The 20,442-nt window shown below is 31.8% G+C and overlaps 1 long non-coding RNA gene across 1 annotated transcript in view; it reads left to right on the plus strand.

Moving 5' to 3' along the window:
- The window catches only part of LOC149895809 (uncharacterized), a 56,755-nt gene extending 53,897 nt beyond the window's left edge, over positions 1-2,858 (plus strand). The window contains exon 3 of the long non-coding RNA XR_016458429.1: positions 2,799-2,858. This is a non-coding gene — a long non-coding RNA (uncharacterized LOC149895809). The remainder of the gene's footprint in view (positions 1-2,798) is intronic.
- Positions 2,859-20,442: the final 17,584 nt, after the last annotated feature.

A 20,442-nucleotide genomic window follows, 5' to 3' on the forward strand; every position in this document is an offset into this window, starting at 1 on the left:
GCCTGCGTAGACTGCCATAGCGCTGTCAATACAGTGGTCTTGGAGGTATTGTCCCGGGCTCGATTTGAGGTGATTTTCTAAGTTATTGGCTGGATACGGGAAATTAGGTTGATGTTGCTATTTTAAAAAAAAATATTTTTGAATGGATTGTCTGGATTCTGGATAGTCTGATGTTGTTACTTTAAGGATTTGGTTTTTAATTATTTTTATATTCAGTGTTATGTTTAACTTTTAGATATTATGTTTGGTCAATTATGAACGTTTTGTTTCTTCTGTGTTATATTATTTATGTCTTATGTTAGTAATTGCCAAATGTATGTCGTCAATTACTTTGAAAATGGCTCTATTTGTAGATTTTATACGAGTTCGATCATTTGATTGAAGATTTATTCAAATTTTCATCCATTATTTCACCACCATCAAGATTTTCGCTACTAACTTCTTACTTTCCCAAAGTATTATTTGTTATTTACTATGTTTGAATAAATATTCATCACAGTTCTTTCTACATATTTACAATAAAAAGTTATAACACTGCATACAATACGACATTCTTATATGAAAAAAAGAACTCGCATCACAAAATTCAATTAATTTCCCCGAATTTCATTTGCCATTTCCCTGAATTGTATCGAAACATGTCGTGTGCAACAAAACGTTTCATGTACCGTCACCCCATATGAAAGAAAACCATAAAAAGTATAAAAAATATAAAAAAAAGTATTTCACCCTAACACAAAAAGTATCAAATGCTAGGTCATTAGGAAAGGGACAGATGCATGTGTTAGAGTGGGATACACGATGGTCTATTTTTTGCTTGAGGCGGGATTTGATTCGATACAATATAGTATAGACATGGTTTGTCTGTTTGCATATATGTATGTATATAGGGAAAGATTGGGTCGATTCTGTTTTGGAGACGTGCTGCACTTTGATTGAAATTTTTGTATGTCTATTTTCATTTTTATTGGTTTATTTTTGTAAATTTAAACGGTTCAAATTTATTTTTAACAAATAGCACAGTGCTACACTGAATGACTTAAATTTATTACCATAGTGACGTCACAATTCAGGTGACAATTTAATTATAGGGTGTATTCCGTTATGCACTGCGACCACTGTAAGGTGTGACGTCAATTCAGTATACTGTGAAGCCGTTCCTTTATAGCCAGTTATACTGGTTACGATTTAAAACGGAACGCAATCCAGTATACTGTCAGCCGCATTTTTTGACGCAGCATTCAAATGAGTGTATTAAAGTTTTCTAGAACATAAAAATAAACTGTTTTGGAGTACTGTCCAATTAAAAATATTTTAATTAATATTAATTGTAAATTGAATTTATAATTTATAATCTTATATATAAAAATGAATCGCAAAATGTGTTGGTAAGCGCATAACTCGAGAACGGCTGAACCGATTTCGATTATTCTTTTTTTATTATATTCCTTGAAGTACGAGGATGGTTTTTACATAGAGAAAACGTAAATATGTACCACGGGCGAAGCCGGGGCGGACCGCTAGTATAATATAAAAATGAATCGCAAAATGTGTTGGTAAGCGCATAACTCGAGAACGGGTGGACCGATTTCGATAATTCTTTTTTTATTATATTCCTTGAAGTACCAGGATGGTTCTTATGTAGAGAAAACATAAATATGTACCACGGGCGAAGCCGGGGCGGACCGCTAGTAATATAATAAAAGTAAGTACTTTTTCATAAAAAAGAATAAAAAATAACTTTCAGCTCGTATTGAACATTTTCAACACAGTCTAATAAAGTTAATTTTTGCAATTCTTCCTTTGTTTTATTTATTAATCGAAACTAATTACAGAACTTTAAAATTTTCTGATTATACTGTAGCTTTGTATAAGACGTTAGGCACTCGAGTAGTTTTGACTGATCATATTACTTGTTCTGTGGACTGATCACGTGATCAAAGTACTGCGAGTACCTTACCTCGAAAACGCCAGTGCTCACAGTAGAATATGGCGGCGATTAATGACGTCATAAATTTCCCTAGGGTACTGCGGCAGTATACTGGCAGTCCATAACGGAACGAATTTTTCTACAGTGATAGCACTGTGCAGTGGTTGCAGTGTATAACGGAAGACACCCATAAATGTATATTAAGAAACAACCTCTTAACGTAACCTTTGGAATTATCATCTTGCTCCTTATCACTAGTGTTAGAGTGTTCTTACACTAGAATGTGATTAACCCACATCAATTTAACTAAATTCTTACTTTGAAATACTAAATTTCTTCCAAGAATTTCTATTTGTACTTTTCCTACGACCATAGTGGCTAGTGCAATGTAGAGAGAAAATGTTAGGAATTTAATTAAATACGTTTCGTCAACATTTTTAAAATTTATTTTCTTTTCTTACGACTTGTTCATACGAATTAAATAGGATAGTTGAACTTTAGGCGCGTTGGGAGTAAAATTTCAAATTCGCTTCATGGCAATACCATCACGTCATGGAGTAAGGTGACGATTTGGTATTTTTGAATTTTGCCAAAAAAGTTTCACTTCTGGCACGTTTCCTCGGCACACACGTCCATTTTTTTTATAAACGTTGTTTAAATTGAAGTATCACCAGAACTGTGACTACAAGTTTCACTTCTGATACGTGTGCTCTTTTTTATTTGCTATGTTTTATCCAGATTTTATCAGCCGTTTTTGATATCCAACAATCGTGTAAATAAGATATGTTAGTTATTCATTATTATAAATAGAAATTGATAAACCTTGATTCACGAAGGCATTAAATAATATAATAATTATTTGTTACAGATTACTACAATATGGTGTTCGATGATATGGTGAGTACATGAATGTTTGCTTCAAGTAACATAGTCTTCCCTTCTTATTAAGAATAAGAAGGGAAGATTTTGACATTGCTAATAAAGATTTATAATTATACCACTTATTTAGATACTTTTTTATAGATTTAGTTAGTACTCCATCATCATTTTACATATATTTACCCATCTCTGCTCGTAGTAGCTCAAGTTATATTAAATAACATGGTTTTGTCTAAATTGTAGTTACATAATAACAGTTCATATACATATATGTAGATAAGCATGCTGTAAGATATGCCAATATTTACTTAAACGAAGAGACAATACATGTACAGAAAGAGTAAGTTATTTTAAAACCCATTAATTGATTTATTTCAAGGTAAGTTAACGATTAGCTCCTTCTGTGTAATGACATAACATTTACTCAAGTAAGAACTAACTGTTCAATCTTGAGTTAATCATATTACGATAGTATTAACAACCATTTCAAATATGCTTTCTAATTATTCGTGATGTTGTATTTTGGAAATGACATTTGTAATATTTCAATGGATGGAGAAGATTTAAGTAAGGATAAAAAAATTGGTCCTAAATTGTGATTGCACGAATCGATCGTATAAATAAAGTAAACTGTATCACATATGCAGTTCTAAACACACAGAAAATTTATTTCCACATATCTACTAACACACAAAAACTCCATACTTTATAAAACCACACATTAACAAAAACACTATAAAAAAAAACACAACAAAAAAATCATCAATATACGTGTAACATTATTACATAAAACTTCAACCCTTACCTATACCCTTACATAACTTATATATTGTGGTTTGTGGTGCACACCCGTGACTCAGTGGTTACCGGAATGGTGCCAGGAAGTCCCACGGTTCACATCCGACGTGTGCAGAAACCGCTTGTGCTACGGATATTTGCTAATAACCTATATTTGTATCCAAGGTTATATTTAATTTGTTGGTATTGCACTTTCTTTCTGTGAAAGGCCAATTTTGCAATTCGTGAGTCTTAATTAGGTTTAATTACGCAAATTATGTCTGTCGTGGATATTATTGTGACGACAAAATCATCCATATATATCAAGTTAACTTTTGAGTAGGTGGTAAACGTATAATAATAGAAAAAAGTGTTTTTAAAATGGTCTGAAGATGATTGTGAAAAAGTCCTATTTTTAATGAGTTTGAAGGACGAAGGTTATGACGTCGTTGGACGAAGGTGTGTGTGACATAAGTAAATATTATACACTTGATTTCTTTATTAACATATTAGGTACAGATAGAAATATTTGACCTTGAATAATTTACATTTAGAGTACTTACTGATTGAATCCGCATGCCTGAAATTGATTTCTTATGAAGACTTAGTCATATTTTTATTTCATACTGTTTCACAAGAATCAATTTTACGTCAATCTTTTTCATACTAATAATGCGATCATTTTAGGGTGCATTATTCATTATTCTAAGTGTGGTTGCTTATAAATAATAATCAGGCTTATTAATACCTTAATGTTTAACCAATATAGATTTAATATATCTCCTAGCTGATCCTGCAAACGTTGTTCGGCTAGGAAAGGGCTAGGATACCCTTATCACAGGGTATAAAAATAGTTTACGATCTATTCTTAAGTCTACCGAATATACACAACAAGAAATTAAATAATGAGAAAAGAAATAACAATACAAAGACTTATTTTACAATGCAGTAGGTATAATCAAATTTATAATGTCTAAAGGAAGACAAGATTTCATGTGACCACTGACCAATAAAACTAGGCAAGCATTGTATTTAACACTAGCCGCTTCGCGCGGTTTCACCCCCGTGGCTCCTCTCCTGTTAGTCGTAGCGTGATGGTATATAGCCTATAGCTTTCCTCGATAAATGAGCTTTCTAACACCGAAAGAATTTTTCAAATCGGACCAGTAGTTCCCGAGATTAGCGCGTTCAAACAAACAAACTCTTCAGCTTTATAATATTAGTATAGATTTTAATTTAACATTTTAATGTATCATATATTTTGTCTAAGTCGGTATACAAAGAGATTAAGGTAAATAAACATACAAAAAATATGCTCTAGGATTATTAAAATATGCAAATATTGACCTATATATTTTTTATCTTCATGCAAACGAGGCCTATTAAAAGTTTGGTATCACTTTTCAGTTACGAGTCGAAGACAGTACAACGTTTGAACTAACAGTGAATAAAAATATTTCGTGTTTTCAAAAATAATGGAATGTTTTCTCAAAGTTATTTTACAAAATTCTAACATGTATAATTGTATAGTCTGTAGTTGTGTAGTCTCTATTTTATTCCCTCAAAAAAAGCCCTTGAAAATTCTGATGCTCAAACGTTTTTAGTATTTATTTTTAGACCATATTATAATGAAGTATTATATGATACAAATACCAACTCATCTTCTTGTTGTCAAAGAATTAGAAATATTTTCATATTTTTTTTTCACTTTGGGACACAGGCTTGTGAGGGTTGTCCACGATCCACCACGCTGGCCAAGTGCGGGCAGATGTCACATGGCGTCGAACTGTTTGGTTAACACATACCGGTTACAATAAGTTTTTTTTTATATCTGTGGAAGGTGAAAGGGGGAGAAGAAATCTATACTAATATTATAAAGCTATTGTTATGATATTTGGCTATAAATAAGTAATACTTATGCTAATTATATTTTTTGGACGAATAATAACAATAAAAAATTCAATAATTAGAGGAAAGTAACCAAATATGGAATACCATTTTGTTTTTGGGATATAAAAATAAAACTTTGCATAAATTAAATCAGTTTATTGTTTTTACTGATCAGTCATACATCTATAAGTAATAATTAATAGCATTTAACGAAATATATTAGTAATCAAATTAAAATTTTACACAAAAAACAAAATCCCAAATGAGTAACCAAATATGGAATAGGTACCCATATATGGAATATAAGCATAAATCAACATAACAATAACAAAAATGTAATGAATATCTTTGAGATCAATTAAATGAATGTAACATATTGTGATAAATGGAAGAAGTTACGTAATTACTTGCAAAAGTCACAAATCCAGATCCATCTGGACCAGCACATCATAATGTGTTCAGAGCCCATACATCAAGCATTTAATTCAACTTTCTCCACTTTCATCCATGGAAAAAAGTCTTGAACAGAACCTCCTGATCCTCTGCTGATGCATGTATGTTACATTCTGCACCTGCAGAGTCAGAAGGCATTTGGTCCATCAAGTTCAACTCATCATGTTCCACTACCTTCATCAAACTGGATAACGTCTAGTTCCTCAGAGTCTTTCTTCTTCACTATCATCCTTATTTTTCTTCGATTGTTTGTTTCTCTTAATAAAGTTAATAACGTTGAAAGAAGAAATAGAAATATAATGATGAAATAAAGTTGTCCTAGGGACTTGGAGATCCTGTGCCGCTTTCAAATACCCCATTTTATTTTCTCGGACGAATTTTATAGATTGTGCCGTTTTTTCTTCATCCCAGATTTTTCGTTAGGTTGATTGTGAACCGGACATTCTAAAAACAAACATTACATACAGTTTTTAAAAAAATAATAGCAAGTTTATAGTATTCCATAATTAGACACCGACGACTGTCCATATTTGGATTTTTATACTCGTTCAAACTCTTCTAAATATTTTTTCAATTCACAATATTTTAAAGACAAAAGATCACAAAATGGTGAAATAAACATAATACCGATATACTAAATAGTATAACACTTATGTAAACAAACATAATAGCCGGTAAATACTCATTTATTACTTACCTTAAAAAATTTCTGCATGGCAACAAAACAAAACACCCCTGCCACACGGAAACCGTTCACGCAACTAACTCGATGGTGTTAGTGCGATAATTAGTACACCAAATGAAACAGAAGATGGTCGAATGTTGCGATTCATACTTATAGTATTAGAGAAAAGAAGGAATTCCATATTAGGATACTATTCCATATTTGGTGACTTTCCTCTAATGTTTAGTTAGATATGTCCTACTAATATTATAAATGTGAAACTTTGTGAGTATGTGTGTGTGTGTGTGTGTTTGTTACTCTTTCACGCAAATACTACTGAACCGATTACAATGAAATTTAGCACACATATAGAGGGTAACTTGGATTAACACATAGGATAGGTTTCATCCCGAAAATCCCACGGGAAAGGGAACTATGTGGGTTTTTCTTTCAAAACGCGGGCGAAGCCGCGGGCGGAAAGCTAGTAAAAAGTAAATCCAAACATGCTCTCTTATTTAAAAATGCTTTATTAAAAGTTGTCAATTCTTTATTAATTACAAAGTATTACCACAGTATTACAATATTATTTCCTACAGTAAGGAATCGCCTTTGATGTCGCGCGATGCCGCCGCCAGCGTAGGTACTTACGCTGCCACACGAAAATACGCTAGGGTTGCAACTTGCAACAAATGGGAAATAAAACAATTTTGATTATTAATATTATGATGAAATCATTTATTCATATGTACATTCAAAATAATTGCAATTATTAAATCTGATGTAATTATTTGTTCATAAATATATATTACAGATATTGCACTGCTAAATATTATTTACGTGGACACTTTATTTTTGGATGTTCTTAATTGTATATTATACCATTTAACTAAGTAATGCATTCGCATTGGGATGTACAATCTGATTAGAAAATAATGAGGACAACATATACATAGCTTTGATTTTAATTCAACAGATACAATTAATACAATCTTTCTGAAATATTGTGTCCTTCTGGGATTTCAATGTAGATTTACATCCGTAAACGGAACAGTTTTTGCGCGTCATAATAGAATATGTAAGTACCTATGTATAATAAAATTATTACACAAAAAATACGACTGCGTCATCCTTTCGCGATAGTTAATGCAAACTCAGCGTGATTGCATTAAGCGGCCCGCGTCGCCCGACCCCCCGCCAGTTCCCCTCCGTTTCTCTGCACAAGTACATTCGTCGCCATACTGTAGGATGGTAATACTGTGGTATTACCTTTGATTAAGTAGGTATTGAATTAATTCGTGATTTATTAAATAAAATAAACATTTTTATGATCTAACTTTGTTACAATGAATACAATTTTTATTATCTACAAAAAGCCTAATTAAGTGCGTTTCGTCTCATCTCTATTTGATTTTTTTTATTTTTTTAACCGATTTCTTATTTATTTTTATTATTTGTAGATAGTTACCTATCCATAATAAAAAGAGTTGTCCTGACCTTAATAATATTTGTTAAAATCATAAAATAAGAAATTAATATTTAATAACTGTAGAATAAAGACAACTTTAACGAACTGTATTTTTTTATTACAAATAATTTCATCGCAAATAACATTTTAAGAATTGCCTTTTATAGAAGTTGGTTACAAATTAATTCAGGTTATATAATTTTTTTCCAAAATATAATAAGACAATTAGAAAGGTCATGTACTTTTTAACACGCTTCACCTGTAGGTATGTTTGTATGCAACCGACTCTTTTAGACTTGATTTCAAATTTTCAACCCACTTTAAACGGACATATTTAATTCGAACTTTGTACACTTATCAAGGATCGGTGACAATACAATAATTTCATGAGTTTATCTTATAAAAGTGGATTTTACTTAACAGTTACTTTCACATACACATAGCCCCACACACACATTGACGTTTTCGGAAAAAGTAACAACGAAAAAAACGTGGCAAATAACAAAAAAAAGCAAAGATTTAAATTAGGAACGTTCGATTTGTAAAACGTTGAGGTCGACAAGCGCGGGCGCCTGACCGTTACACGGACGAAGTTCACGGACACGTTGCCGTCTCGCTCGCACGTACCGCCTACCGCCTACTTGAATAACGTATCTCGATAATTAGTCTTGATACTTTATTTTTGGATAGCGTTATACAGTAGAGGCATATTTTATTTGGTTTGGAAGTTATTTAGTAATGTGATTTTAATATCCGTATTATTTTTCATTAATCTATATTGATATGATTGCTACGTATTAGTAATAGATTTGGCGTTGTTTAAAGGTATTAAATATAAGAGAGTGAACAAAAAGTTCGTGATATCTTATAGGCTTTTTAAACCTCGGTCGTTGAATAAATAATTAAAAGGCATTTATCATATTATTTTTGGCATTTATCATTTATTATGACTTGTATTTATTTTTCCTTTTCTGCTATGTTCAATAAAGGTGTTCAAATAAATAAAATTGATTCCTAAGTTATCTAATCAACATGTTTATAGATGAGTTTTGATTCTTGATTAATTCACAATAATTTACTTCTTCATTGAATATGACGTTTACTTATTCATTATATAATTTATTTACATTGTTATTGACGTGATTAAATATCCTCAATTAATTAAATAAATAAATACTACTATTATAAAAGTCAGCAAGATATAACATCTGTAATTACTGAACCGGTTTCGAAAACTCTGAAAGCTAACATTTAATCTAAGTGACATATAAGTAATATTTTTAATAAGAGTTTATGCCCGATCAACCCAACTGGAACACGAACGAGCTTTTAATTTATAAATTAACAATAATGTTAGTTAATAAAGCAAAATATTAATACTCATTGCATTCACAGTGTCAGCACTTAAAATAATGGTACCTACGCTTGCATTTGTCGGATGTCATTAATGAAGTCGCGCGGCCATCAACTTTACAGCTTCAGCCGTGGTCGTAAATATGTAAGCATTTGCGATTTTATGGTCCTCCCGGTCAGTTAATGCAACAAACACAATCGCATGTGAAGTGAAGCTTGAAATTTTGAAATTCCTACAAAAATAAACGTATATTTTGTTGTGTACAATGATAGCTCTTAAATTTATGGTGATTCGTTAGTTTACGGGTAGAGTGTGGATATAAATTTTGTATCGTATTTATTGCATTTGCGTTTGCAGTTGAAGAACTGTAAAACGATTTTTTTAATGACGATCATTATGAATTCTACGTAGTTTAGTTGAAAGTTCTACGTAGTAAGATAAGTCAATGACGACATTCAATACTTTGAGTACGGCATAAGTATCATCATTGTGAAATGAGTATTAATATTATGTGTAAATAAAAATAGTTATGATTGAAAATATGTTTTAGCACTGAAAATTACGGATACGGCAAAATTTATCTATAGAAAGACTGGGAATCATGATAAATATCAAATCAAATATTACAACTTATTAATACTTAAATTAAACAAAAAATTTGTCATTGTCAAAGTAATAAATAAAAAAATAGTATTAATTATAGTTTCGCTTAAAAAAGTATAAAAAAAACAATTACATAACGGGATCTTAAAAAAACCGGCACATACCATATGACGTCATCATTAAATCGATATTTAAACACATACCGCTTACCAACACGGCTATAGCTCATATTCGATAATACAGTAATAAATATTTAAAACTACATACATCGATACATCGCTTACAGTAGTATCCAGGGGGGTTAACTTACCATGACGTCTTATTTTACGAATTAATACGTTGTATTCATTCGAATATAGGAAAGTGATGGGGCTAGACGACCTATATATGGCTATCATTTGTCCACACTGGAATTAATACTGCTTTAAGTCAGCATGGTAACCCCTCAGAAGCTATAGTCTATCTCGCAATCGCAGTGGAGCATGTCTAGACGATTAATTGACCGGTCTATAAATACATTTCTATAAATAGATAGTGTTGCTAGGCCAGCGGAGTGCATCGGTATGCAAACGTCTATGCAAGTATGCAGTGCGCTTCACGCGATGCAATTTTTTCTTTTTTTCCCATTCAATGCAGTTTCAAGGTCACCGCTTTCTCAGCGACGGGAGGATCGAGTGAATGGCAGTATTGATCTATTTATTCGGATTCAAAGATGTTTATTTAGGCACAGTAATGCATAATAAATTTATTTTACCTCATTGTGAACGGCTCTGAAATATGTAGGTACTCATTAAAAATGTATAGCTTATTTATTCTATGTATATTCTTATAAAATATTCAATAAGCCTTATCATTTGATTGTAACATACCTAGTGAAAACCACCAAATTAAAATATCATCCAAACTTAGAAATTAAAGATTTTAACGGATTTTAAACGCGATTTATTCGTTATATTATAAAAAGTCTACATCTGATTGTATTTATTCAAAAATAACATTTGCACTTGGTCCGTTCAAAAATACGCAATATTAAATAGAATTTATAAAGATCAATATTTTAACGACCTATATAGCTTAGTCACTAATCAGTAATAATAATAATGACATCTATCTCAATAAAAAAGATATTAAACGAACCTACGATACTTATATCACCGCAAAAGTTCATACTCAAACAATTTAATAAAAAAAAATCACAACCATCAAAACGGAACAAGTCGCAGTATATTGATCGAAATTCAAGTTCGGAACAAAAAGTGGACCGTCGCCCGTCCCGCTCGCACCCCGCCGTCTTACGTATGCGCGAGCAAGACAGCTATCGCCCACGTCAGTAGGCCGGTACATTGAACCCTAATTCGAGACGTACCTCTTAAAATAGCAGCCGTCTCGTTCCGGCGGCGTTTATTTTAAAGTAATGTTCTAAAGAGGTTAGGTCTGTCCTTGTCTTCGCGTTACTTTCTTTGGTGATTTGACATTTTTTTTTCGAAACCTCCGTGCTGTGCTCTGTGCTTTTTGGATTTGAACATGTGAGTCTGAGTTCTGTATAATCTGTATTGATTTTGACGAAATCAATAGAATCGTGCTTTTAAAGAAATGCGTTGTCTTTGGTGTAATCACATTTGCGATTTCCCTCCAATTTTTACAAAAGAGGTTAGTATACTATTTTTTTTCTTTTTTTTATTTGACGGTAAAAGGATGTAATAATGTGAGAGATCAAAGTTATTGCTTCTGTAAGAGATCGAATTGACTTCAAAGAAGTAGTTTTAGGATTATTACTCGCCAATATTGTACTAAAATTCTTACTTGGTTACATCTAAATGTGCATTTGAAAGAGGTTTGCTTTAATTACAAATAAAATCTGTAATATAACGAATGTTGTATGAAAATAATATAAAAATAATATTTCCTTAGCGTTATAATTATAACTCTACCTTTAAAAATAAATTGCCAATTATTTCATAGCGCGAAGTCGAAGTAAATCTCTATGTTTGATACACATAAAATAACATCTTATAAGACGTAACTACACCAAATAATGTTATGGAAATTAAGTTTTAACTAGATTTCCGCCCGCGGCTTCGCCCGCGTTTTCAAAAGAGAACCCGCATAGTTCCCGTTCCCGTGGGATTTCCGGGATAAAACCTATCCTATGTGTTAATCCAAGTTACCCTCTATATGTGTGCTAAATTTCATTGTAGTCGGTTGAGTAGTTTTTACGTGAAAGAGTAACAAACATCCATACATCCATACATCCATACATCCTTACAAACTTTCGCCTTTATAATATTAATAAGTAATTAAGTTTTAATTTAAAATTTACATCATGCAAAGTTACTGAAACAATCAGGCGATTTCGCATCTTACATTACGTCAAATAATTTCGATTTTCGATATTTTTATATTATTCTTTTATATGAGACTGATCTTATTCATGAAAAGGAGATAAGTATCTTCTTCATAAAAAAAACATGCATCATATTTTTATTTAACAAATACTACTTTCTATGCTTTTACTCATTCCAAATTAAATGTATCCATTTATTTTACTCTTATTATTAGATGATATTTACCTATGTGCTAATCCAGACTATAATCTATCTGTGTACCAAATTTCATACAGATCAGGTCACTCGTTTTTGTGTGATAGACTAACAAACATTTATCCTCACAAACTTTCACGTTTATTGTCAAGGAAAGGTTGATAATATAAAAAGTTATGGAAATAATAGATACTTATATAATTTTAAAAGAAAATTTAATGTATGTAGCTTATCAATTACCTAATATAGTGCAAAAACTATTTTTTGTATTCCCGCTCCCACCAAAAACAGAAAAGCTATCAATCTAATTTCCATTTGGCAGTTGCACCCATATAATGAGATGAAAATATTAAAAATAGTAATTTAAATATCATTTATGAAACATACTTTTATTTGCAAAATTATGTAACCTTTATTTTCATCAAAATTGAAACAGCAATTTACGAGTATCATACATATCAATAATTGAAAAAAAGCCCTATAAATATAATATTATTCTTAAATTAGTCCTAATAATAGATACAATTAATCAATATTAGGAAAATTGTTAGGACATATTGCTCAGCGCCATCTAGTATAGTTATCCAGAAACTAGAAAGGTATTTGATTAGAGCCTTGTAATATGAAAAATAAATACCTACGCAATTGAACATTATTATAAATTACTAGCGGTCCGCCCCGGCTTCGCCCGTGGTACATATTTCGCAATAAAAGGTATGTCCTTTCTCGGGTATCAAAATATCTCCATACCAAATTTCATGCAAATTGGTTCAGTAGTTTAGGCGTGATTGAGTAACAGACAGACAGACAGAGTTACTTTCGCATTTATAATATTAGTAAGGATTATTTATTTACCTACAAATAACGATTTTATGTTAAGAACGTTTAACGTCAAGTTTACTAGACCCATCGTGATGAAACTTAATACATTTCAAGTAGGTAGGTACTCACGACTTCTAATCCAACGTCAAATTTTTTTTTCTAACTTGGTAACTAAATTTACAACAAGTAAAACCACGCTAAAAAATTAGTATAAAGCTCTACGAACGAGCAGAACCGCGTGCACAACTATAATAAAAAAATATATTTCCGTAAAATGTTCAAGTAAAACCACGCTATCGAACTAGCAAAATGCTCACACGAGCAGAACCGCGTGCAAAACTATAACAAAAAATATATTTCCGTGTGACCTTGCCAATCCTGACCTGCCCTAACATTCAACAAACACATCTAGTTACAATATAAAGAGGGTCATACATACAAAATTTCCTGTATTACCAAGGTCAAGGTTATTAATAAGATTATGAATTATCTGCGTGCTGAATTTTATCGAAATCCGTTCAGCCGTTTTTGTGTTATTGACGTGCAAAGATTCTAATAGTAGAGCTTATTACACCATATTAAAAAAATGAATATAATATTACTAGCGGTCCGCCCCGGCTTCGCCCGTGGTAGGTACATATGAAAAATAGATGTTGGCCGATTCTCAGACTTACCCGATATGCACAGAAAATTTCATGAGAATCGGTCCACCCGTTTCGGAGGAGTATGCAGACTAACACTGTGACACGAGAATTTTATATATAAGATGTAGTTTAAAAAACTACTAAACTCATGAAATTTTTGTATTGTCACCATTCCTTGATAAGTGTACAAAGTTTGAATTAAATCTGTCCGTTTAAATGTCAAAATCGAGTCTAAAGGAGTCGGTTACATACAAACATACAGGTGAAGCTAATAAAGCGTGTTAAAAGTAAACTGTTTAAAAATTAATAAACATTATGTATTTTAATATAAGAAACATTTCTTAGATATATAAATATAGGTCATTTAAGAACAGAGATATCTATACTAATATTATAAATCTGAAGAGTTTGTTTGTTTGAACGCGCTAATCTCGTGAACTACTGGTCCGATTTGAAAAATTCTTTCGGTGTTAGATAGCCCATTTATCGAGGAAGGCTATAGGCTATATATCATCACGCTAAGACCAACAGGAGCGGAGCAATGCGGGTGAAACCGCGGGGAACAGCTAGTTTTTAGGGTTCCGTAGCCAAAATGGCAAAAACGGAACCCTTATAGTTTCGTCATGTCCGTCTGTCCGTCTGTCCGTCTGTCCGTCTGTCACAGCCGATTTACTCGGAAACTATAAGTACTACAGTGATGAAATTTGATGGGAATATGTGTTGTATGAACCGCTACAAAAATATGACACTAAATAGTAAAAAAAAGAATTGGGGGTGGGGCCCCCCATACATGTAACTGAGGGATGAAATTTTTTTTTTCGATGTACATACCCGTGTGGGGTATCAATGGAAAGGTCTTTTAAAATGATATAAAGTTTTCTAAAAAACATTTTTCTTAAAGTGAACGGTTTTTGAGATATCAGCTCTCAAAGTCGTAAAAAGTATGTCCCCCCCCCTCTATTTTTATAACTACGGGGTATAAAATTCTAAAAAAAATAGAGGTGATGCATGCTAATTAACTCTTTCAACGATTTTTGGTTTGATCAAAGTATCTCTTATAGTTTTTGAGATAGGTTGATTTAACTGTAATTTATTATATTTGCTGCTACGGAACCCTTTGTGCGCGAGCCCGACTCGCACTTGGCCGGTTTTTAATATAATTTCGCACTTGAACGATTTTCTGAGAAGCCAGTAACGTAATATTTTTGCGTTGCTAAGTTAGGACTTAAGTCTCAAGGTCGTTAAAGGCTGATGACCTATTTTAGCATAACTGTACCGTTATAAGCGAAAATATTAAATTGCTAGCTTTCCGCCCGCGACTTCGCCCACGTTTTCAATGAAAAATCCGCATAGTTCCCGTTCCCGTGGGATTTCCGGGATAAAACCTATCCTATGTATTAATCCAAGTTACCCTCTATATGTGTGCTAAATTTCATTGTAATCGTTACAGTAGTATTTGCGTGAAAGAGTAACAAACATACTTACATACATCCATCCTCACAAACTTTAGCATTTATAATATTAGTAGATAGATTAGGAAATATAAATTAAAAGCTATTTTAAAGCCTATTTTGTCCTAGAATATAACCTATTTTATGAATAAATATTTTTATCAGCTCTTTTATCCCATAAATTTTACATTAATGAATAAGTTGCGTAAAATCTCCTTTTAAATATTTCAGTTGTTTCTAAGATTACCATTTAAAAACTTACAAAATATGTTGTATAGGTATTTAATAGATAGGTTTGCCGCTATATTTTACATTGCCGCTATATTTTATAAGCTCTTCATTCTCCATACTGTAAATATATCATATAATCCTCCAAATAATCATTCCTTCCTTTTTATAAATTACTAGCGGTCCGCCCCGCCGGTAGCCTATGTTCTTTCAGGGTCTAAAGATTGTCTGTGCCAAATTTCATCAAAATCGGACCAGTAGTTTATGAGCCTATTCATTACAATTAGGGATGTAACGATACCGATACAGATACCGATATATCGGCCGATATATCGGCAAGCCGATATATCGGTATCGCCGATAATAAATCAACCGATACCGATATTTTTTTATTAAATTCTTTTTTTTCTTTTATGTTTTTGCATTGTATTCATTCATATTGTTTTATTTCTGTTTCTGTAATAGTGTTAAGGAAGAGCGGAACCTCCTGACACAAGCATTTTATTTGCTTACTAGGAGTGTTCCAATCACAAATTTGTTTATGTAAAGGAAATAAATAAATAATTTTGATTTTTTTTAATTTTTAACGTGATAACGTTTTTAAAATCGTTTTAGTCGGGTGACATGTTCATAAGCTTGTGTCACACCAAAACCTCACGAGCGCGATCGCAGGTATAACGAGAGAGAGACGGACCGATCTCCCGTTTCATCTCGAGCGCTGCCACTGCATTATGTTATCACGTAAACATCTCAATCGTAAACCTACTTTACAAACAACCAATTTTTTTGATATCAAATAATTCAAAAACCCGCGCCCAATGAACGATGCGGGAGGCCGCCCGCGCGTGCGCACTTTGTTTTCTGAAAAAACTCTACCAATAGTAAACTTTTATTAGGTACTGATTGTATGTGTATTACTTAAAGTTTAACTGACTTCGTAAAATAATAATGCTAAAATAAATGGTTTTGTTGTTTTTTGATTTGGCATTTTTATTTAAAAGAATACGATTAACAGTTGTCTCTGTTAAATGTTGGTAACTTTTTATGCATAATTCACTATTTATTTTTCTACCAAGCCATCGATATCGGTATCTGTATCGGTATCGCCGATACATTACTACAAATATCGGTATCGGTATCGTATCGGCAAAATCATGTATCGTTACATCCCTAATTACAATCAAACAAACAAACAAACAAAGTTTTCCTCTTCATAATATTAGTGTAGATAGTTACCGCAATTATGTAAAACGACCTTTTTGTAATTTTTTCTGTGTGAAAGTTATAATTATATTCAAAAAAAATATTAAGTAGGTATCGATATTTTATTTTAATTTCAAGAATAATATAAAACGACCTTCTTAAAAAACTTACCTAATGAGGAAATTAATTCATACAATAATACAATTACATATTTCTAAAAGAAAAAAACACTTCATCAGTTTTTTATAACAGCGCCATCTAGTGCTTAATAGCTGTACTAAATAATCGCGCGAAATATTATTATGAAAAAAAAAGTTGAGACAACGAAAGAGTTCAAGGTTTCATTATTTGTTATGAAATGAAAAGAATTATTTTTTTTACTCTTTCTTTCCTTCTTTTATTGGTTTGATGTTACATAAAATACAGTAAGTACATATTTTTTTGTTCGAAGACTGTTTAACCTATTTTTATGTTAAAACTAGCGGTTCCGCCCCGGCTTCGCCCGTGGTACATGTTTATGTTTTCTCTACATAAGAACCATCCTGGTACTTCAAGGAATATACATAATAAAATAAGAATTATCGAAATCGGTCCACCCGTTCTTGAGCTATGTATGCGCTTATAGGTCTACCAGAATCTGATGGCATATTTATATTTACGAAATAAAAGATTTTCATATGGCAATTTTATTTGACAACTATCAAATTGGTTGTCAAATTATTTGTCTTCTTTGCAATTGATGAATAATTTTTAGGATTTTGTCTAAAAAATCTTCGAACATGTCGAAAAAGCCGCTGCGATCACAAGCAAGAGGTGTTGTTTATAATGTGTATAGAAAAACATTCGATGAAGAAGGGTCAAACACATCACAATTTTCAATTTTGAATATTTTATTGGTAAATTGGACTTACCAGTTTTGATACTTAAAATAAAAAATATTATAAGTAGGTAACTATAATATTGTTTGTTGATTACAATATAATTTTATGAAAACTTATTACAGGAGTTTCCAATACAAGTACAATATTCGTCAAGTCCAAGCTGTCCAAGTCAATTTTATAATGTGTGTATCTTTAATACTTACGAAAATAAACATAGTTTTATTTTATTTTTATTTTATTTTATAAAAAATTATTAGCAATCTAGTTTTGATCTGCATTATCATTACATCCATATTTTTACATGGCATAATGATAATGAATATACAAATATAGGTAAGTATGTGTAAATAATAATATGTATTACATAGATAAAAGTTATATGTATATTATACATAATATAACTAAGTATGTGCCTACATAATATTAAGTGGATATCTAATTATTAAGTACAGTATTGTTCACTTATGTAATGTGACTAATGATGTTGAGGACAAAATAAAAAATAAGCAGTATCAAGATCGTTCAGTCCATTTTCCCTAGGATTGCACACTCAAAATTTTGATTTCCCAATTTGCCATCAGATTCTGGTTTACCTATACCAACACATTTTGCGATTCATTTTTATATTATAGATAAACTGTAATATAAATCTCTCTATTTAATTTCAGAAGTCTACACTTGTGAGTGTCGTACATTCGATACCTACGCAAATCTTATATATAAAAATGAATCGCAAAATGTGTTGGTAAGCGCATAACTCGAGAACGGCTGAACCGATTTCAATAATTCTTTTTTTATTATATTCCTTGAAGTACGAGGATGATTTTTATGTAGAGAAAACTTAAATATGTACCACGGGCGAAGCCGGGGCGGACCGCTAGTTTTTAAATAAAATAAATATAAACACTATCAAGTCTAAAGCAAACTAACATGCTCTTTAAAATCATCATCCTTCTATTAGAAATTAGATTTTTAATTCAATTCATATCTAGGTATTTTATGACAAATCATACTTACTTTCTGGGGCCGTATTATGACCTTATTCCCAGGCAGTTTACGCCGTGAATTGAACTGACTGGCAAATTCATATTATACCATAAATATTAATCATGAATTTGCCAGTCAGTTCAAATCACGGCAATTCAAATAAACTGATTGGAAATAAGAGGTCATAATACGGCCCCTTTAAAAAATAATAAAATTGAATATGAGCGAAATTTAAGTGTACTTATACATATTATTATACACACATTGTACATAATATTATGATAAACAAGTTTTATGGTTTTGGGGGTAATATTATCTGGATCTGAAAATAAGTTCAGTAGATCCAGATAATATTACCCCCAAAACCATAAAACTTGTTTATCATAATATTATGTACAATGTGTGTATAATAATATGTATAAGTACACTTAAATTGGCTACATCATTCTAAACTGTCCTAAGCAATACTTTTAATACCGAATCAACCCGGAACACGCAAGACTTACTTCCCAATTAAAACGTCTTGTTTTTCCTCAATATTTATTGCCAAAACATGCTCCAAAACAACTTCTAACAACCAAAAACAATACCTCCGTTCTTCAAAGTCGGTTACACATCCACACACACGTGTGTATACATATACACGTGTATGTATGTGTGCGGAGTGCACAACCGGTTGGTCGGCTACCGAGATACGCGGTGCGTTTCCAATGGTGGATACGACACGATAATGTTGGTATTTTCGTGACGTGACGTGCGTGTGTAAGGCAAGATGAAAATGTTGTGGGATTGAGTGTAGAAAGATTTATATAGTCAATGTCAAATACGTTTTATAAAACAAAATAAAACTAAAAAGACATTGATTCGAACCCCACCGATTTTATAGTAGGTATGTACTTAAATTGTTAAAACAAAACTGGACAAAAAAAATTTATACTCTTTCACGTAAAAAAACTAATTGGATCTAATCTATATGATACTTGGTACATAATTTAATCTGGTTAAGCACATATTATGCTACTTTTCATTCGGAAACCACTATCCGGATAAAGCTAGTATGTATATTGGTGAAATAGGTCAAGGTCACTGATTTTAAATAAGTTATACATCTTCTTATATATAAAAATGAATCGCAAAATGTGTTGGTAAGCGCATAACTCGAGAACGGCTGAACCGATTTCGATAATTCTTTTTTTATTATATTCCTTGAAGTACGAGGATGGTTCTTATGTAGAGAAAACGTAAACATGTACCACGGGCGAAGCCGAGGCGGACCGCTAGTTTCATATAAATATTACACGATACATTTTAAGTTGCTGACCACACTCTAGTACCACGATTTAACTTAACTACCGCCACCTAGAAAATGAAAAACAATCATATTCAATTCGATGATGCATCCGTTTTTATCTATTTTTTTTAAATTTATCGCTGCATTCATTCTAAAAAGTAATAATTTAATTAAAAATCTATCATTCGTCACCCTGATTCGAATCCCTCGCGAATTCTATTCCAAACAACATAAATTCCTATCTTTACCAAAATAATATTTAATATAAAAATATAATAAAAATTCGCAATAGCGCAATGGAAACGTGCCAGAGTTCACATGGCAATGACACCGGTCGCCGGTTCGACTCTCGCAGATATATCTACAGATTATGTTCTCGT

This window comes from Colias eurytheme, chromosome 30 (genome assembly GCF_061535395.1).
Source record: "Colias eurytheme isolate Ceu_HAF_F1 chromosome 30, ilColEury1 Martin Lab GWU primary, whole genome shotgun sequence".
NCBI lineage: Eukaryota > Metazoa > Arthropoda > Insecta > Lepidoptera > Pieridae > Colias > Colias eurytheme.